Source organism: Heptranchias perlo, chromosome 13 (assembly GCF_035084215.1).
Source record: "Heptranchias perlo isolate sHepPer1 chromosome 13, sHepPer1.hap1, whole genome shotgun sequence".
Lineage (NCBI taxonomy): Eukaryota > Metazoa > Chordata > Chondrichthyes > Hexanchiformes > Hexanchidae > Heptranchias > Heptranchias perlo.
Window position 1 is genome coordinate 49,260,866 of NC_090337.1, and position 22,131 is coordinate 49,282,996.

General features: G+C 40.4%; 1 protein-coding gene across 3 annotated transcripts in view; it reads left to right on the forward strand.

Annotated features, from left to right (window-relative positions):
- Positions 1-22,131, forward strand: part of clstn2a (calsyntenin 2a) — a 395,978-nt gene that overhangs the window by 121,706 nt on the left and 252,141 nt on the right. The gene's annotated exons all lie outside the window — the stretch shown is intronic.

The following is a 22,131-nucleotide window of genomic DNA, read 5'->3' on the forward strand; positions in this document are numbered from 1 at the left end:
GGGAGCATGCTCCCCCTGGTAACATCCGTCAACCCATTATTAGCCATGCTATAGTTATTGATAAGAATCATCACTGCCAATCCAGCTGCTTCTTCTGGTCCCTTACTAAAGCTATCTCTTGTAAATTCCATGACTCTTCCTTTCTACCCCTCTTGCATTCTGATAACTGGTTCTGTTGTGCTGAAACATAGATCGGTAGGAAATGTGTACAGAGTGTAATTAAGCAACATTCACAAAAGAGATCAATGGCACCGTTAAAAAGGCTTCTTTTAATTACTCTGACTATTACCATTAAGCATTCCTTTGGTTATATTTTATGCAAATTAGTGAGTATTCTACCCCTAAGCTGCTTTTGCTAAGCCTTTATAATAATTTTTATGAAATACATTTTTATTTATTCCAATAAAATGAAATAATTTTTAATAAATGAAATTTATGAAACAAAAGTTGCTTTCCTCCAATTTTTCCTTTTGTTCTCTACTCTCCTGAGGTTAGTTCCATGGAAACTGGTAGCCTCTTGTATCTCAACCAAATGGCTGCCTTGAAATGGCCATTAACTCTTAGCAGACCATTTTACCATGGACGCAACGCAACCGAGCCTAATCCATGCACTTTGAACGGAGGTCACTGAATAGTGATGAGTGCAAACTGTTGCTTTTTTTTTCGATTCAATCTGGAGTCACTGAATTCAATTGCGATGCCCTTACTGCTAATCTAGCTGAAACCATGGGGTAAATTTTAACCCCACGAATGGGTGGGTTGGGGGCGGGTGGGAAGGTAAAAATTGTAAAATTTGACCCCAGCCCTTCTCCAACCCGTCCACTTCCGGTTTTAACGGAGGTGGGTCGAGGGGCGGGTGGTGAATAAAATCTTTTAAGGAGTGCTGCTGAATCTCTATTTTTGACAGGTTTTTTTATTTTTAACCCCTGGGGCTGGGATTCCCAGGTCTACTGTCTCTCGCCACTTGAGGGGAGGCGAGAAAGCCCGCCTCAGCAGGTAAGTGCCTTTTATTGCACTGCTTGTGGGCCCGGAGGAGCAGGAGTGCTTCCTCCAGGCCCACATACGCAATCAGCCTCCACCCCCAAGTGATCGGCCGAAACCCCCCCTCTCCCCGATCTCCAACACCACCCCTCACGGTCTCCGACCCCCCCCCCCCCCACCCCCTCTCAATCTAAGACATCCGTTCATTGGCAGCTCACCCGGCCGACTGACAGTCTGGCTGGCCTGTCAGGCGGGAAACCTACAGGAAAAAAAAATGGAAGACTTCCTTATGTCAAAATCGTAAGGACGTCCGGAAAACCCGTACTTCCGGGTTTCCCGTCAGGAATTCCACCCTCTTCCCACCCTACGCCCTCCTCCCAGCACCCCATTAAAATTTACCCCCATGATTCTGAAATCAGGCCATTTTGACCGTCTTAGTTTATCCTTCTAGAAAGACCCTAAAATTGGTCCATTTGTGGTATCTAATTATCTTTATAAAATAATTCCACTATTCAGCTTGAAAGTCCATTCAATCTATCAATCACTGTGTCTGAAGGACTTCCTGATATCGAGCCTATATCACCTTTTACTGGTTGGAGCCTGTGTCCCCTTGTCCTACTCTCTCAATTTCATTTGACATAATTTTCCAGATTTTTCCATGCAACTTTGTACTTGTATATCTCAAGGTCACCTCTGTCACCTTGGCTCAAGTTTCTCCAAGTTTGTCCTCCAAACGCTGACTTTTTCAAACCTACTGCCCTGTCAATTTTAGTATTATCTGCAAATTTGACCAGTAAACATTGAGTTTCTGATTCTAAGTCATTGATGTAAATTAGAAACAGTAGTGGAGCACCCCACTCAGTATTCTATCCCCCTCCCCATCCCAACATAACAAGTATCTGTTGCTTTCTACCCTTTTTGCCCCAATAAACTCCTTTCTCTCCCTCCCTGCAGGTTTGTAGAGTTCCTCTTTATTTCACTTCTAATCAATTTGTTAACCCATTCTGGGTCATGTTTGTTTTCTTTGCATTGGCTGATTTGAGATATGTATTTATCCTGTATGTTCAGCATTATGTCTTTCAAGATATCCTCTACTGAAGTGCTGTTGCACAACCTCTCTTTCCCCCAACCCAATCAAATTGCTTAACCTTTCCCTCACTTCTTTGCCATTAGCATGGGTAACCAAGAGTGTGTTCTCTGACTCACTCCAGCTCACTGTGTCCGGGGATTGGCCAGTAGAGGTGCCAATTAAACCAGCTACCACCCCGATAGGATGTCCTAGGAATTACATTCTGCTGTTCTCAAATGAATAGAATATCCTAATGTAATGATTGTGGATAATCAACAGGAATGACCAAAGGACTTATTGTCTCAACTTGAAGTGGCATGTTAGAGTCACTGTTTCGCAACCAGGTCTGTGTGGAGCTCTGATGCACATTTCCCAGCACCTGGCTGCTGTGTGAATTTAACCCCTTGTGAACAAGATTTAACTTAACAGTAACATTTTAATACAAATTGTACTAAGACCCTTCTGTGACGAAATAGTAAGAAATCCCAAAATGTGATCCTCACTTGTTGAGTCTTATACTCCCTACTTGCCCTCAATAATCCCCTTGCTTTCATCTGCCATTGTGAGTTCCTGTACCCTTTTCTATAAAGCTACAAGCTATTCCATAAACCTTTTTGATCAACATACAATTGTTGCATCTATTATATCTGACGTTTCTGTTTTTAAACATCCCACAGCAAACGCACCTCGTAGCGCCCATATTAATTTTACTTCTCTGTATAATTGCCTCAAAATTGAAGAAACGCAATGCCAGTTATTATATCTGGTTCACATGTGAAACATTCTTTTGGGTGATGTGACAGGAGGCAACCAGTGCCTTGGAATCATATCCAAGTAAGAGTCATTGCTGTCAGAGAAGAAAATTGGAAAAAGTTAGCTGTAGTGTCACGCAATCAATTTTTTTTCTTAAAAAATTATTGCCAAAAGAATTTTCATTTTAAAGCATTGGATGATACTGTACATTTCTTTTGTATTTATGATAGAAGCATCACCTGCATGCTTTCAGAAGAAAGAGATGGCTCTTATCTCGTAGGAGAAATGGAATTGAACTTATTCCCTGTGTTGACAGATGGTTTGCCTCTCCTATTAATGCACCATCAGTGTGCGGACAGTGCATCAAAATGTTGCTTCCAGGCAACTTATAGACAGCCTCGTCAAGGGAACTAGGAGTTTGAAAACAATTTAGAATGGGAGAGTAGTGTAAAGAGATGAGGACTTCTGCAACTGATTCACAGGAGTTCCCCTTTAATTGGAGTTCAGTGTGTCTGAGAAGGAAAGATATAAGGAATTTTGATTGAGTAAATAAGGAGAAACTGTTTCCACTGGCAGTTGGGTCTGTAGCCAGAGGGCACAGATTTAAGGTAATTGGCAATAGAACCAGAGGGGAGATGAGGAGAATTTTTTTTACTCAGCAAGTTGTTATAATCTGGAATGCACTGCTTGATAGGGTGGTGGCAGCAATTTCAATAGTAGCTTTCAAAAGGGAATTGGATATATATTTGAAAAGGAAAGAAATGCAGGGCTATGGGAAAGAGCGGAGGAGTGGGATTAATTGGATGGCTCTTTCAAAGAGCAGGCACGATAGGCCGAATGGCCTCTTTCTGTGCTATATCATTCTATGTGCCCCTAGTACGAGCTGGCTCCCTGAATTGATTTATATCCTGTTAAAATCAAACGTAGCTTCCCATTGTTATTTTTTGTCCAGAAGGGTATTCTTAAGTACAGATGCTAGGAAGTTCCTCAGGGATTCACCCGATCGGCCGTCATAACTTCGGCGGAAACCCTGGGCACATCGGGCCAGAATTTGCTGTGAGCAGCGAACAGACGGCACCTGCCTTTCGTTAGACTTGCACTTGCCCATAGGCTTCCCATGAGCTTTTTCACAGTAAGTTCTCTCTAAATTAGAGAGCCAAGAAGAACAGCGCCCTCTACAGGGCATCTGGGACCTGTGTGAAAAGGGCAAGCAGCTGGGTATCTCCTTAACCAATCAGATTGAAGCATCGTTAATGAGCAGCGCAGACTGAACCAGGAAGTCTAAGTTAGAATGGTGAATTCAGTGTCAAATCAGGTACAGAAAGCGAAATAAAGAGGGTAAGAAAGATTGAATGAAGAGACAGAAAGAAAAGGTAAAAAAAATTGTTTAACTTTTTAAAAAAATGCCTAACAATAATTAAAAGCTGAAAGAATGAGACTCCACACTTGTAAAAGTTAATTTTCAGTGCCTGAGACGTTGTTTGGCAGTAATTAAGACTTACCACACCGTTACAATGGTCCTTAGACTTGAAATGATTTGACTTAACTTTTTTTGGCGAGTTTAGTTCATATGTATCGGGTCAGTACAGGAACTTCATGCAGTTCAATATATTTGAATGGGGAGCCAGCCGGCGAGATGTCATTTTTGCACAGCTTTTGGAGGAGGATCACATCTCGTACAGCAACTTCCGGATTCCCACGTTTAACTGTATATGTGCAGTCACTGGAAGTTGCTTTCTGATTTGCACATAAACAACGGTGAGCGCTGTTAACCTCACCGTTATTTTTACAGAAAAATCTGGCCCAATGCTTTAAATGGTGTTTCCACCAATCATCCAGCGAGGTGATGATGGCTGTTTCGGAGACCTCGACGGAAATCCTGAGTATCTTCAGCAGGATGCCTTTTCCACTTTTAAAATACTAATTTTTATTGATGCACTAAGCGTATTCATAATAGCTCCATGAAGCAAGCTGGGAGGATCTACAATGAAGGCAGTCAGCAGGAGGTATTTGCAAAGAGTTTGATCTCCTCCCTCAGGACACCATTGGTTTCATTGTTCAGGATTATTTTACTAAACCATCAGACTCAAGTAGATTATATTACTCTGCAGTATAGCACCAGTTTTCAGTTGAAAATGTCCATCTAAGCTTTGACTAGAAAACATTATCTGTAAACAATAATTTTGCCATAATCTATAACAATAACTGTTTACCAAGATTTAGATCTGTGACTGTACATATAACTGTTAATGAATGTCATAAATTGGCAAGGGTTGCTAATGCAAATTGTAGACACTTGCATGAAAGTGACTTTCGAAACGCAAATATGCAAGACTCGCTGTTAAAGTGGCAGACATTTCTGTTACTGAGAGATGAGTAGGAGTTGAATACTCCAGGTCATAGTGTGTAATCTGATATTTATTCTTGCATCCACTGATTAACAGTTAGCTTTACTGTCGGTGCAGTTTCCTGTATTACACTGAGGGTATTCTCTGTATATGCCATGTATGCAGTGGATACCACCATTCAGTTTGCTGACATGAAATTCATTACAGTGATGGATGATGACCCATGCTTATCAATTACTTCTGGAATCTCCAATTGGCAGGGCACTGGCATGTCATCCAATGACATTATTTTCTGGCTAGGCAGCATTGATAACCATGCCTACTGTAAATGTGATAAACACATGTATGTTTGTAGTTTTTTTTGAGGCAAAGAGGAATATGGGGCTTGGCACATTTTTCCTTGGAAGTTCCTGTTTATTAAAACTTGATTTATACAGCTTGGAGCATTCTTTGAAAGGAGTTCTTCCCTCTTTTCAGACTGAAGTCCCTGAGCTCATTTGCCTGCTATAATACAGTTTTCTGATGCTTTAAAGCTCTTGGGTGAGTAATGGAATCTCAAAACTGTAATTATCTCAACAAGCAGATTATAAAGTTTTAATGCCATTTTTTTTCCTATTGGCTAAGAATTGGTTTTTCTATTCGTGTGTTATGAGAGCTGCAAATGTACTTAGTGGGCGGGGAATGTTACCAGTGTAAATGGGGGAATAATATGGATCCCTTTATTGCTATGCCACCATTCCTCGCATTAAATTAGTATTATAAGATTTATAATGAAAAGAGAAACTTCCAAAAATTTCCCAGCAGATCTGTTAGTATCTGTAAAGAGACTGGTTAATATTTTATGCATATACAATAACACCATATTATGATGCCATGCAAATTAGGTAAATATATCCTTAGCCACACTTGGTGCAAAGCACACCTATGCATTTGTGGCATCCAATGTTGCTAAGATTGTAAGTATTTACATTTTAAAATGCTCGTGATTCCCTGCTGCAGTGATCAATTATGGTATGGAAACTCGGCCTTGTGAAAAAACAGGCCAAATTTTATTTTAACTTTAAGCTGGCACCATTGTGCTGTTAACATGTCCTGTGGCAAGTCTCATGTGATTGGTGCCCCAGTTGTACTGTTAACGGAGTGGGCACCCATCAAATTCATTAAAATGCCTCAATTTCAGAGGGTGGGATGGATGTTCTACCCTGCCCTCCTCCAGATCCACCACAAAAGTCCTCCCGAGGAGCTTGGGTCTCCTTCTTCACAACTTATGTTGGACAAATTTTCCAGCCCTTCTGTCTTGCTGGTTTTCTACTCTTTCCACTCTTTTCCCCCCCCCGACCCCCTCAAGAGATGGCAGTTAGCAGCAGAGGTTTGACCTTGAAAAGCCTAGTGCACATAGGTAAGATCTCGATCAACCTTGTAGACCACATAGAGTTGTTTGTCTTTAAAACACATATAAGTGAGGTGCATTTCGTAACGAATCAGAACGTTCTCAGGGCGAGGTTGGACGTCCATTTGGATCAGGCAGCCAAAGACGCTTTTTGGGGTCTGCTGTTAAGTGAACAATAAGCCAGGCTGTATCAATCTAACCAGCACACTTAATTGTACTATTAGGCTCAATTTTAAAATGAAAATCTTGGGGCGGGGGGTGGGAAAGAAAATTGGAGAAATCTGGAGCGGGCAGGATTCCCGGCTCCAACTCGCTGAAGAATGCGCACGACGCAGAGTCATCTGGGTGTGCGCGCTATTCCCGAACCCAGAAGTCCTGCCGGCAATTAAAGCCGGCAGGACGATATTTAAACGAGCAAATATACCTCATTGAGGTACTTAAGGTACTTTATTTTTGGCATATTGGCCACTTAAAACGATTTTGAACTTACCTGGGCGGCTTTTCCATGGCTTCTGATTCACGCCTGCAAACGATGTCACCTGTCCCCCCGTTCCAATGTCCGATATCTTCTCCCCCACCACCCCCCCCCCAACCCACTTCCGATGTCTTCTCCCCCCACCTCCGATCTTTGTCTCCCCCCGCCCCTCCCCCCGCACTCTCTCTCTGGTGACGACCAATGAGGTCTCTCTCTCTTTCTCTCGCCCCGCACCTCAGATTTGCAGCTCCTAATGGCAGCCAGCCTGTCAATCAGGCTGGCTACCGGGCGCCAAACCCAGGAGAGGCTTTAATTGGCCTCATTAGGGTTGCGATCACAGATCGCTACCTGCCTACTTGCCTTCCGGGTTTGCCACCCGCAAAACAACCCTCCCCACCCCCGCTGCCATCCCACCGCCCTTTTAAAATTGAGCCCATTGTATTTTAAACATCTCTGCCACTTGTTAAAACTTCGTAATAAAGCTATTATACTTTGGCATCCAACAGCCTCACGGCCTTTATTTAAGGACAAGAACAGTATAAGTAAAAGACCTATTGTGTATATATATTTTTACTTACAAACACCTCCGCTAAAATAGCAGAAGGGGAATGTCAGACAAATATGTTAAGTGTTTGCAGACTACCGTACCATGGTGCAATTTTATGCAAAAGAACTGTTTTGTTTGCCCACGATGAACTATTGACTGTCCCTGTGGACTGCAGTGAAGATTGGCCATAAAATAAACATTTATGTAGCATTTCCAAAATACATGGCAGCGATGCGATAGTATGTTACATTCTAATTTTCCTCTCTACATCATTCATTGTGTGGATAAGCAATCATGAATACTGACCATTATTGTTTTTTTTAAAAGCATATATAATCAGGCGACATTTTATTTTTGTCCGTTTCCGAACTGGTCTTTTCAGTGACATGCATCAATATTACGTTCTATTATACTGATAATTATTTCAGCACAGTTATTATGACTTCTAGAGACCAATTACTGATTGGAATTTCTAAAAATGCTCATAAACTTCTGTAATCTGGGACAAAGTATACATGATTAATAAAGTCCTTAAAGCAATTGAAATAATAATGTGTAGAATTTAGACCAAAATGAGAATATAGATTATTATAGTATTAAAGTAAATATTGTATTTTGCTGTTAGAATATTTTCTTTGCCACACTTAATATTCTAGTGAACAGGCATTTTAATAGTACTCAAAGGGATAGTGTGAATTGGGTTGGAGTAAACAACTTTAGAACTGTACACACACAATCCAATTTCTTCCCTCTGTATGCACTGATCTGTGCATTTTCAACTGGGTACAGGGTCCCCTGAGGAAAGATGTGAATTTTACATTAAAAAGGGTGCATTTAACTTTTGTACTTTTTTTTGCTACCTCACAAATGCAAGATTTTCAATCATAAAAAAAAAAGGAAAAGTAAGGTTTTTGGTTTGACCAACCTATCCCTTCCCCAAAAAGCTACCTCAACAGTCTTTATTCCTCCATTGTTACCAAGGGCACATTTTGCCCTCCTGGTGGACTGCGTATTGCTGACCCTATTTCCACCTGCTGTCCAATGCTATTGCTTCACTGAGAGAGCAGACTCTGTGCTGTGGGCAGCATTTACCAATGCCCAAATAATGCAGCACGGAGTTCATTGCTGGACTAAAACAGAGCCAGGACCAGTACCGAGCATGCATCATTGATCAGAGTAGTGACAGCTCATATCGGTGCTGCTGTTCTACAGAATATAAAGCTACCTGCTCCAGGTAGGGTTGCCAACTCCAGTTTGACATATTCTTGGAGATTTGATCATGTGACATTTGATCACATGGCATTTGATCACGTGACTCCGCTTGCATGCTTAGTCACATGGCATTTGATCACATGACATTTGCCCAACCTTTGCAAATGTTGCATTTACCTTAGTTGAGTATCTATGTATCACCAAGCCCTGAATAAAATATTTGACTTTTTGTTTTATAGTGAGATGAATAACATAATTTATAAATCAAAGAACACAAAAGAAAAGAAAGATTTAAGGATATGTAATATTTAAATAAAAACTACTTCTGTGATGTTTCTACAGGGATGAAGTAGGGAGTAGGTTCATGTGGAACATAAACACCAACATAGGTTGGGCCAAATGGCCTGTTTTTGTGCTGTGCATTCCATGTAATACAGTATCGACCGCAGTGAGAAACACCAAATAAATTCCACTGATTCAACAAAAACATCATCAATATAAGTAACTTCTAACTAGAGTTTTTGTACCATTTTATGACTTTTTACAATAGACAGCAAATTATAAAAATAATAAATAAAACAAAAACCAAACCTAATTCAATTCACTGACTCCCACATCCCACTGCTGAAGACCAGCTTCAGGGAAATGAGGCTCAGTCCTTAGGGAGCAACATCAAAGCTGCCTGACTCCTGTAGTAAAATATATTATACAACAGCGCACATGACAGGCCAACATGAACTCTCCCTCTCCTCAGTTTGTGTTGCTCTTTCCCTCTCCCCAGTTTGTGTTACACTCGCTCTCTCCCTCCCTCCCCCAGTTTGTGTTGCGAGTGCTCGCGCTCTATCTCTGTCTCTCTCTTTTCCCCCACCCCCAGTTTATGTTGCATGCTTTCTCACCCTCTCCCTTCTCCCCCCAGTACCTCATGCTGTTGTAAAGATCCTTTATCTGCCTAAATTGGCAGCTACAATAATAAAACTGACTCGATTCTCACAAGCACCTGCAATCTGTAATTTTAGCACTATACTGATGGAAAAGCAAGTTTTCAGATGCACATGTCTTTTGTATGAAGTAGCACTCTCCTGTATCTGTCTGCAATGGCTATATGTGCAAATTAACTGTTAATGGTACAGATGGTGCTTTATAAAGGTATGCCATCAGTGTATTAATACCATGATTGACAGGTACAAAATATTAAAGGCAGCTGCCGGGTGAAGAAATTCACCACCGAAGGTATGGGAAAGAAAGTTGTTATCCCTCTGACAACAGTTTGCTGGTCAGTATGATTTGTGGACATCCTTGAGGGAAGCTAATATTTCATTTAAGTGACAACTGCAAGGGGGTTTGATCCATTTGTTAATAGTCACCACACAGGCCAGGGAAATACTGTGCTCAGTCAGCCAAGGGAGAGGAGACCGTGAACTACATGAGAAGCACTGGTGTGAAAGGCCTTGATCTCTTAACATCTGGAGAAGTATTTCAACATCATTAGTTTTCTGGGGTTTCTTTAAATCTTGCTATATTGATTAAAAAAAACAATGTTTTTTCAATGCTGCTTTTCATTAATGTAACATATCCTCTGCCAATTTGAGGAAAAGCTTACACTTTTAAATAAAATTAGCAATTGCTGTTTCATATAAATAACAGCTGGGTCCTTCAGCATTCATGTTTTGATAGATTTAGCCTACAGCTGAAAGTGGAAGATGGGCTGGCATGTCCTTAAAGTGCAAGTTCAATGTAAACTTGCTCTGGATAGCTGGAAGACTGACATCCTTTGTGTCTGTTCTAAATGAGGGAGCAGCTGGGGGTTAGCATTTTTAGGCCTTACCCTGGGCACATACACAACTTGGCTCAATGTAAAAAGCATGAGTACCACTGAAACTGTATTAGGGCCATAGAGTAGGGGATTGGGTATATGTTTTAGGTGGGAGCAGAGCGATTTAGACTTGACTTCCAAAAACAGGTCATCAATTCGGATGAAACTCTGGAGGGTAGTGAAATAGGTATAATGAACTATTCCAGGTCTTCGAGACAAAGTGAACTGTCTGGGCAAATGGTGGAAAAGATAGAATTAGAGCCTCAATTTTAACTTTGGGCAAGAGTGCGGTGAAGGAAGGGGTGGGGCGAGTGACAACCTCACACAGTTGTGCCAGCGCGAGACCTGTGCTATTTTAACCCCCGTGCCGCATTACAATATCTGAGGACTGACTCCCACCTGAACCTGGGAGGAACCACTTGGAAGCCAGCGGACGGGAGTGGGAAACCACGCAGCAGCAGGCTGCCGTGGGGCTCTGATGGAAACGGTCCCTAAGAAGGGAAGTACGTTGGAGGGAGGTGGGGTAGGCAGTCAATCACAGAAGGTTGGGGGGGGTTGTTGGGAGAGCAGGGCGAGCCTGGCAGGTGGGGGAGGGGGAAGCCCAGGGTAGGGGAAGCCCAAGGTTTCTTTATGGGGCCCGGAAGAGCAGTCCTACTCCTGGCCCACAAGGAAACCTTCAAAAATTAAATTTACTTACTTTCTCTGCCCTCTTCTGGGTCTGCTCCTGCATGGCGCCAAGTTTCCTTGGCGAGGTTGGTACCGGGCACTGAATGTTAACTGCAGGTTAAAATCTCATCAGGGTTTGAATGACATCATCAGACCCCGACTTTTGCATTTCAACAAGGCACTCATCTGCTGGCCAAAACGCGCCTGTAAAAATGATGTGTGTCGTGAAGTGGGCGTGGATCTAGCGAGTAGGATGCTGCTTCGATTTTAACGGTTGCCCTGTTTCATGTCGGGCGCCGGGGGGTTAAAATCAGGCCTTAAGTCTTGGGTGATATTTAATCTAGAAATAAACTGGGCAGGACCAGAGTCACCTTTTGAAGGGAGGAAAATGCATTTACTGAATTAGCTTTTTTTAATCTCGGATGTGCTTGGCGGCTCCAGAACAGACACTGCATTACATAATATTTAATACTTGATAATTAACCCAGAAAAGGTCAGGAATCATTTGGTCACAAATGGCCATATTATTATCTGATTTGACTTACTGATGACGATTGTCACCATGGACAGTTAAATTAGAGCACTAGACTCGAAGGGCGAACTTCAAAGCAATGAAGGAGAAACTGGGAAAGATTAATTGGAAAATTACTTTGTGAAAAATTGAATATGTCCCAGAGCAATTTTCCTGTAGTGTCAAGGGTAAAATTATAATTGCTGCGGCTATGTCCTTAGTATATCTTAATTTTATGAAGCAGCAGCAGCAACTAAAAGAGTAAAACTTAATTCAACTTTTGCTAATTGAAACGCGGCACATTACCATAATATTCAACCCTGAGGTATTTTGTTAATCATCCAGTTTTTACGGCAGGGTCTCTTCCATTAAAGAAATCTCTAGAGCTTCATTTCATATTGGGCAGTTTCCATGGTTTTGTAATAACATTTAGACATTTCCTTTCTCCCAAAAAGTCTGAAATACACTCGGGTGATTGCTCATGAGGTGAAGACTTGATTTTTGTTTTTAGGAGCATAGAAACAAAAATAGGCCTTTCTGCCCCTCGAGCTTGTTCCACCACTCAGTTAGATCACAGCTGATGTGTATCTTAACTCCATCTGCCCGCTTTGGTTCCATAACCCATAATACTCTTGCCTAACAAAAATCTATCATCTCAATTTTGAAATTTTCAATTGACCTAGCCTCAACAGATTTCCAGTAGCCTTTGTATGAAGAATTGCTTCTTGACATCACCCCTGAATTGCCCAGCTCTAATTTTAAGGTTATGCCCCTTGTTCTGGATACTTCTCACTTGGTTTCCTGGGCATCCGGGACCCATTCTAGCCACCTGACTTGTTTGCGGGCAATTGGGAATTTAAAAGTGCAGTTGTAAGTGATTTAAGGGAGAGTTTTTTTCCAGGGACAGCAGAAGTGGAATTGGAAGGAGGGAGGCATGTGTGGTGGTGAAGGATACAAGGAAGTGGTTGGAGATGACCTGGTCAGTGAAGGAGGGAAAGTGTTCAGGTAGATTTTGGGAAATGATGGTCTGGTTATTATTTTTAATATGGATAAGTCCAAGGAGGTTCTTTTTTCCTCTCTTATCCGTTCCTCCCCATTTTATAGAGATGACTCTAACCAACTCTCACTTTAAAGACACACTTTCATTTTAATCCTCACCCTAGATTTTTAATCAAAAGAAAAATCATGTTTGAAATAAGTGCTGAAAGAAAGAACTTACATTTATCTTGAGCTTTCACAACCTCAGGACAGCACAAAGCACTTTACAGCCAATGAAGTACTTTTTGACGAGTAGTCACCGTTGTAATGTAAGGAGACCATGGCAGCCAATTTGCACAGAGCAAGTTCCCACAAACAGCAGTCAGATAAATAATCAGATAATCTATTCTAGTAATGTTGGTTGAAGTATAAATGTTGGCCAGGGCACCAGAAGAATTCTTCTGCTTTTCTTTGAAAAATATTATGGGATTTTTCTGTCTACCTGAGGGCAAAAAGAGCCTCGGTCTCATCCAAAAGCCGGCACCTCCAACAGTGCAGCACTCCCCCTAAAACTGCATTGAATTGTCACCTAGATCATGTACTCAAGTCTCTGGAGTGGGGCTTGAACTGCAACCTTTTGACTTTGAGGCAAGAGTTCTACCACTGAGCCATGGCTGATATGCTAAGTTAACATGCACCGTGTTATTGAATGAAATACAAAAATTCCTAGGGGAGTATTCCTTAGAATTGCTTGCACCAGTGAGTGCAGGGAAAGGGAACAGAATTTGGAATGAGTGAGTTTTAATTCCAAATTTGTTGCCTGCACCCTGCAAAAACATTCCCGCAATCTCATGAACATTCTGAACAGAATATATTGAGTAGTGTGTTGACCCTGGCCCTTGACATTGTGGTTTGCAGTTTGGCCCTCAAAGCTCAGCTCTATTTGTGCTTGTATTTCTTTGCTGATTTGATTTGTTTGACTTTTGTGAGTTTGAAGTTTGGAAAAGGCTATTCTTAACACTCTTGTCTCTTGTCTCAATTCTAAATCTGGATACCAAGATCCGTCAGTATCTGCAGCTTGAGATATAGGAAAATTAACGGGAACATGGATATAAACTTGATATGCAATTCCTGAGGTTCCATGGTATGTGCCCATGTGCCACACCAGATATAAACCCTAGTTACTCCTAATATAGAGCCTTGAATAGCGGTCTATTTCTTCCCATGCTTTGGAAATTAATGTAATGGAAATCCTTTTATTAGTATCTGTGACCACACGGGTGCAATTGGACCTGGTGGAGTTTGAGGTACCAGTTCAATCAACCTCTAGAATCTAATGGGTTAGTGCCCTAGATGTTCACAGCAATAGTGCATTGGCTAGGAAAGAGTGGGTGATCTTTATGTAAATAATTGATGGTACATGTCACTGAGCATATTTCTGCAGTGGATAAAATGACACAGATGCTGCTCCTCTGTCAATGTGAAATAACGATGGGAAAAAAATTCTTCTGAAAGTATACTTCCTCATAATCTAATTCTTCTCTGTCTTGTATTGCGATTTAGGCAAATATTGCCAAAATGTAAGTTTCACTCACCTGAGACATTGCTGTTATTTATTAACTTGGCTGAAGCAGTGGAAAAGGAATTTTACCCAACTTCAATTGCGACTCATAAATTTTCTGCCCATTGACTTTAATTGGGTAAAATTCTAACCCATTTGTATTACGCTGGCATTTGATGCAGAAAATTGTAGATTGACTAATTTTAGTCATTTCCTTAATAATTGGTGTTTTAGTTATTGTGCACTGATGAATTTCAGTTGTGCTTAATTAACTGCAGAAAATGTGAGTTTGTGATAACAACATCAAAAGTAGATTTAGCACCAGAATGCTGTCAGCAGTAAGTAGGTGGTAACGTGACCATTCAACCCTTAATCCCTTCAGAAATGCTCCAAATCTACTGATTTCTAGGGCAGTCTTTAATTTGGATTTCTCTCATTTGCTATACATTTCTGTCTTTGTGCTCATAGCAACATATGCCCCTAGATTAATTTCCACCTTTTATCTAATGTTTAAAATCTTAACTCCTCTTGGCTCTCATGAAGGATTATCTCTTTTCACAGTGAGTGGCTGAGCCATACAGTGAATAATAGTTGTTCCTACACACCAGAAAGGTCCCAGATTGATCGCTAGCCTGTGCTGAGTTAGATGATCTCAATTGAGGTTACAGCTGAGGCACTACAATTGACCTCAGCACCCCAAATTAGGGAGGGGAAAATTGGATGGCGTTCTTGCTTCTGATTGCTATACGGCAGCCCCTGCTGGGAGTGCATGTGTGCAGATGCTTGGCGAGGACAGGATCAGTCTTGACTATGATGCTCCCTGTAGTCAAATAGATTTCTGACACTTGTCAAGCTCACACCTGAAGAATGGTTACTTTATCTAATGTTTAAAATCTTAACTCCTCTTGGCTCTCATGAAGGATTAGCTAGTTTCAAAGTGAGTAGCTGAGGGTGACTGGCAGAAGTGGAACCATAACCCAGCAAGGACTCATTGTTTTCAGGAGAGGGAAGAGAAGAAAAATAGATGATTCAGGAGCAAGCCCGACTCCTCTCCAGTGCCCAGCTAAACCGAGCTTGGAATCTCAGATCTGCACATATACAGAAGATTCCAATAATTCTAGAAGTTAGTTAAATGTAAATGCGAGTGTGACATGCAGAGGCAATCTCACCATCTCTAGGGTTACCAACTCTTCACGATTGTCCTGGAGTCTCCAGGAGATTAATCTTTAATTCTGGGATACTGCTGCAAGCAACCCAGGAGAAAAATCATAGGAGCATTAAAAAAATATATGTTTTTGTTTATTTCCTTTGAACACTTTTGTTTATTAGTTTTAAAAATATTGGCGATGACAAAAAAGAATGTTTGACTGAGCGATGTGGTTGGGAGTGGGAGGTCATGTGATGAAACCTCCAGGAATATGTCCTACCAGAGTTAGCAACCCTATCGTCACCAAGTTCAATGCTTTAATAAGAGCAAGCATCCACCATGATTAAAGTATTGCACAAAATACTGACTTAAATTGCACTGACAGATTTCTGAAAATTCTGCTGAATTAATGATTCAAGATTTGCAGTGATTTTTGGTGGCTTGATGACTGCAGACAGTATGAAGAAATAGATAATGCAGCAATGGTTGATAATTTTAGAAGTGTGTCATCAGGCAATAAGAGACACTTCAATTGATGTTCTTTCAGTCCTGAACTACTTACAGTTGAGTTGACTACATTTAATGGGCCAGAAATTGCTTAGAAAAGAACAGTGCGCTCACCGTTGCTCGTGGCCAAATCGAGGAGCAAGTTCCAGAGTTCGCAAATGCACAAACGTGGAAATCCGGAAGTTGCTCTTCCTGTTCCGCTGGCGATCTGTCAGCTTTGCCTTAAAGAGAAATTGCCGGCTGCAGTCAACAGAATCAATGGACTAGCGCCAACTTGCTTTTCTACCAAGCTGGAAAGTAGCTAATATCGCCACAAAAGAGGTAGGCTAAAAAAAATACCAGGTCCAAACAGCGTGGTAAGTTTTAATGACTGCCAAACAACTAAAAATGAACTTTTAAAAATGTGAGCTGTCATTACTCCTTATTTTAATAATTTTTGGTCATTAAAATGTTTTTTTTAAATTAAAAAAAATACATTTTTTTTCTTTTTCCTTCTACCTCTTATTTGAATCGATTATTTCTTATCCTCCCTTTTTTTTGCTGTCTATAACTGTTTTTACAAATGATTTCATTGTTGTAGCTTTGACTTCCTGGATTTTACGTCGCAGCTTGTTTTCGTGGCTTTTCAAGGATGCTGCATTCTGATTGGTGGAGGAGTGAGATTGATCCTCTTGCTTCTCCCATGGGTCCGAGCTTTGCTGGAGTTAACGCTGGGCTCTTCTCGGCTTCCTGTTAGAGGATCTTCCCCTTCCCACTTTGGATGTTGAAATTTTTAGTCTTGTAGGTTCTTTGCAGCGATACCCGATGCGCCCTAATGAAGACAAATTCAGTGCATAATAAAAATTGAATTTAATCTGTTTTATGCTGTGAGGTTGACTTATGGTGGACAGGCAGAGATTGGTGTTGGTGGGCTGGGCAATGAGGTGACATGTTATGAAAAGTATTGTTCTGTAAAACTGATGGATAATCAGCAGAGTAGACAATTTGACACAAAAAGCAGGAGATTGGGTTTGTGAGAGAAGCATTTGAGAGTTATTAAAATTTTAAAAATGGAAAATCTATTAGTGATAGGTATGAAAGAGAAGGATATTTTTTTCTTGCAGAAGCGAGTGAATTAGAAAGAATGGGATTTTAATGGCTAAGGCAAGCTAATTACCCAGAGTATCTGGCCAAGACTGAATTTCCAAATAGGTTTGTCAGTTTTCATGAGGGAATATTTGAGATATCTTTGTTGAATCTACATACAGGATAACTGGTGCATCAGTGAAATATGTAGAGATGATGGGAATTAACAGAATGATGTTAGAAGCTAGAAACACTAAGTAAGCATATGGGGTTGCTTCTATCTACCCATGGATTACTAACAATGGAGAAGGAGTTTTAGCAGAAATTCTGTATAGGTAAGACATTAGAAAAATCTTAGGGCAGAGAAGGTGACTTAAGAAATAGCAGAGACATGGCCATAGAAATTATAGTCCATTTAGCATGGCATCAGTAGTCATAAAAATACTGCAGAAACGGTGTAAAGGATATAATTCAGGATCATCCATCAAATACAACTAATGAAGAAAAACCAGAATTTATGAGGCCTTTATAAATTAGACTTTTTTGTGAATATATCTAAGTGAATGGAGAAGAAGGAACTCTGTATCATTAAATAGTTGACTTTGAAAAGCTGTTTGATAACGTAACGCACGAGATTAGTAACAAGAATGAGAACTCATGGAATTTGAAGAAAAATAGTGAATTGGAATGAAACTTAGTAGGACAAAAGGGATAGCAGAATAGTTATAAATAGATGCAACTCAAGCTGGGGAATAGTGACTAGTGGAATTCCATAAAGAGTCATTTTTTTATCCTCTACAAGGGATGATTTTTATAGATGACCCAGCTGAGAAGATTAAAAACAGCATTTATGAGTTTAGCTTATGATTCAAAACATGGGAAGGCAGAATGCATAGTGAACGTAGGAATTATTAAAGAATATGATTAAGTTTAACACTTAGACTAACAGCTGGAAATTATCTTTAATGTGGATAAGCACCTAAAGAGTGAAGAAAATTAACACTGGGGTTGTAAATATTCACATCTCAGTGAAGGTGGAGAAGAGGAGTTTAGCCGTAGTTATAAATAAGTCCTTGACAATCAATGTGTCCAAAGAGCGATGGCAATTGAAAAGACAAACTGAAGTTGGGACCCAGAAGAAATGAAAATTTTCTGTGTTCACTTCTTTTGAGGGGAAACTGAGCATTTGTAAAATTAATATTAGAATAATAGTTATGGCTCTGTTTTTGAGTGTGTAATTATAGTTTCTTAGTGTCTCAGTGTCAATTTCTGTATTTCTTTGGTATTTTATAATCTTCGGTTTGTATAGAGTTAACATAAACTTGGCAATTTCTATGTCTGTAAGTGGATTTTTGATGTTCATGTGTTAAAAACACTGAGGTGTTTTGTGTTGTGGAAATTTTAATCTATTATAATTTTAAAAAACTTGCCTTTTCTATAAAGTTATTGTGTATCATGTAAATTATTTCAGTTCGTGATTTTTTGATTTGTGTTTCACATTTGAAAATCTTACATCCTACGTTTGTGATTTAATGAAGGCACAAACATTTTAGCTTCAGCAGAAGCTTGACTTGTTAGTCTGCAGATCAGCCTCTTCCTCATCTTGAATTATAGAAGGTAGATGGGGTGGCTGTACCTACTGATATCAGTGACTGCAGTCACCTGAGTCTTGCCTGATTTGCCTTTGGGGCCGGAGAGAAATTTCCCAGATTAATTTAAGGCTTTTTCCTCCCTCCCAGTAGATTGGGTGATGGTGGGGGGAGGGGGGGTTGGGTGCAGGGGAGGAGTGATGATGCATGTGGGCTGCACCATGTCTGGATGGGCCAGTTGGATGTTTCCTGTCTTTTTTGCATGTTCATATTATTGGCTGTATTATTCATCTTGCTCTACTGAAAGTCCAATTTACCCATACTAATAATCATAGAAGGCATAATGTATTGCAGAGTTTATAGCCCTTCTGTGAGCTCTATTGTGGTATATCACCAGAATAGTCTAGGCATTTAAACCTCATTTGCAGAAAGCTAGATATCCTCTTGGTGAGAGGCAGAATAGAATGCTGTGTATCACTATTGGTATTTTCTTTTGGAAACTGTGGATTATTTGCTATGAACCATATCTTCCAATCATAATTACTATCTTCCAGAATAAATGGGGAAAGAAAGGATTAACCTGTAAATTTAAAAAAACGTTTTCGCACATCAAGTCTGATGGCTCTGAGTAGATGCGCCACCTGGTATGGTACCCAGTGATTATGGACCTGGAATGTCCTGAGTTTAATCATTGAGTTAACTGATCTTAACCATGGGAGTTGTAGGGGTACTAGAATTGGTCTTAATGCCCCTGGGCTACAGAGGAGGAAGAGCCAGCCAGGATTCTAGGTTCTTAGCACAATCCCGTGATCGTTGATGAAAAGCACATGTATGTTACATGGGATGAGGACCTGAAATGGTTATGATGACCCCAGGAATAACGAGCCTGCTGATGCTCACCATCCATTCTTGCATGTGATACCGAATGCTGTGCTACTTATAGATCTATACTCTAGCATGTGCTGCTGCCTTCATGAGAGAAGGAAATTTAAAGCAAAAAAAGATAAAATAAAGGTGCTGTAGTTAAAATACGAATCATGCTGTGCTCCTGATTAATTTACAGCCACATGAAGAATTTAGTTTTATTACATAACACAATAATGAAAAGCTGACTAATTCTCAGAAGGTACATCTGCTGCTATTTGTGTCAATAATGAGTTGCCCCCCCAGGATATAGGAAAAGCCAAAGGGAAAAAAAAATTACCATTGTGACCTGTTGGGATACATTTTGACACAGATATGCAGCACTACCAGAGATACCCCCTGCAAGGTCCTAAAGGTGAGGCAGTGGTTTATAAAGTGAACGCAGTCACCTTCCCTTGCACTAATAAGGTAGTGCTTCAAGCTGCTGTTTACCCTCGATTCCCCTTTAATTCCTCACACAAATCGAGAATTATTCGCATACTGTTTTTTCACCTATCAGGCCAAGAAATAATTGTTCTGGCACTGTATGCTTTCTCTTCAGGGTATTGTATGCTTTGTCTTGTCTCCCTTATACCATATTAGAATCTTTGCTCCCTACGCTTTGGAATCAAATCTACTTACATTGAGGGGCTGATTCTATAGCTCTGGGGCACTAGACAAATTTGTGCGTACTAGTTATTTGAAAACAGGATTCACAAATGTATTTGCTGGCTGCTGAGTCGTCTCCGAACGTTGGCAATGGTCTGTATGGAGCAGAAATGGAAAACTGCATTGCTGACTTGATCTGTACAAGTGAGCAGACTGCTGACTTGTAGCCCCCCAGAAAATGTCCTGTCTCATTGGTGGCAACATTTGTACTTATCATAAAGATGTTGCTGCCTCCAGGGGTGCCAGCAAAAGCTGCCTCTTCGGTTGGGTTTCAGTGGCTCTGGAGCAGCATTAATGGGCTTGTTCACCTTACAGCAATGCTGCTAGAAACATCGGAACAGGTGTAGACCATTCAGCACCTCGAGCCTGTTCTGCCATTCAATTCGATCATGGCTGATCTGTTGAATTTGGTACTCCGATGACAGGTTAAAGAGGGCATAAGTTTTCTTTGACTTCCATTGTGTTTTTGCTGTCCTGGAGGGTTAAACAGACATTTCTGAAGTGTTTACATCCCACAAATATCAACTCATTTCAAATACTCCTAACTGTAATTGAGTAATTCCACCTTCTAATAGGGTATTACCTTCAAGAAAAGTGATCGGCAAAACCTTTTTTCTTCATTTGTAAACAAGTGGATAATGTGAAGATGTAAATTGAATTGAAACATACCCTTTGTGAGTGAAGTTATTGCAATGAAAAAGATACACCGCCTTTCTGGTATAATCTCTTTTATCCTGGATCAAAAAAGGCTTGTGCCATACTTTCTGATTAAAAATGAAAGCTGTAACTGTTCTAAAACTGTAATATGGCATGCACTAATGAATCAACAGGTAAATGCACTGCACTCAACTTGGGTAATGGTAGTCTCAATATCGCTGAGCGGGGAGGAAAAAACAAAATCAGTCAGGGCTTTCATTTTAGATTGATTGTTATCCCATGACCTCTGCTGGTAGATGTTGATCAGAATTAGGCTTAACTGTGATTTCTCTTCATTTCCTCCCCCCTTCCCATCTTTCCGTACCCATAGTCGAATAGCCTGCTACCACATAAAGAAGGCTATTTGGGTATGGTATCGGTGCTGTTGAAACCATATCCCAGTATGAGTCTGTGCTTTCAGGAATGGGGAGGGGAAGACAATGTCAGCTGTTCCGTTCCCCATGCAATATTTACCATCTCAAGAAAATCCTTGTGATTTGTGCACATGAAGGAAAATGATCTTCTGTCTTGCAGAAAAAAAAGCATAAAGTGCAGTAGCACTGCAAAGTAAACATGTAAAAATGTTTGCTAGGGGCTTTGTTACTTAAAGCTTACCAGCCCTGTGCAACAACAAATTTCAGAAAGCCTTAAGTTTAAATATTGATCTATTTGGAATGTGTGCAGGAATTGGCACTATTTCATTTCTTTTAGAAAATAGTAGTCAGGGCTCCAGGCTTCCTAAGCAGGAGTTGTACCTAACATCATGTCCCATTATTTCTTGGTTGCCATTTTGTTTAAATCCTTAACCAACAGAATCAAGCAGTTGGCTTTTCCTGAACTCTTGCCTTGTTTCTGTAATATGTGTGCCTCCCACCAATAGAAAAAAACATAGAATCATGCAGCACACAAACAGGTGATGTAGTTAATCTGTGCTGTGTTCTGCTCCATATGAACCACCCAGTTTAATCCCATGCTCCTTCCCTATCTATCAACTTGGTAACTGGTGTAGGGACTAATTTTTAAAGCAAGATATTCTTATGAATTCATTACAAACAATGCAAACAGTTATCTTGTATTCTCTTAGAAAACACAATCTGGAACAGGAAAAACAAAATAGAAATTGTAAATAAATTAAAGTACAATATGTGGGCCTGGGACTAAAGTTTATTCCTCTGCAGCTGATGAATTCTCAGTATAGCTAATACACAGTGTTGGCCTAATTTTCCTAATATGGGTATTGGTCACAAATGA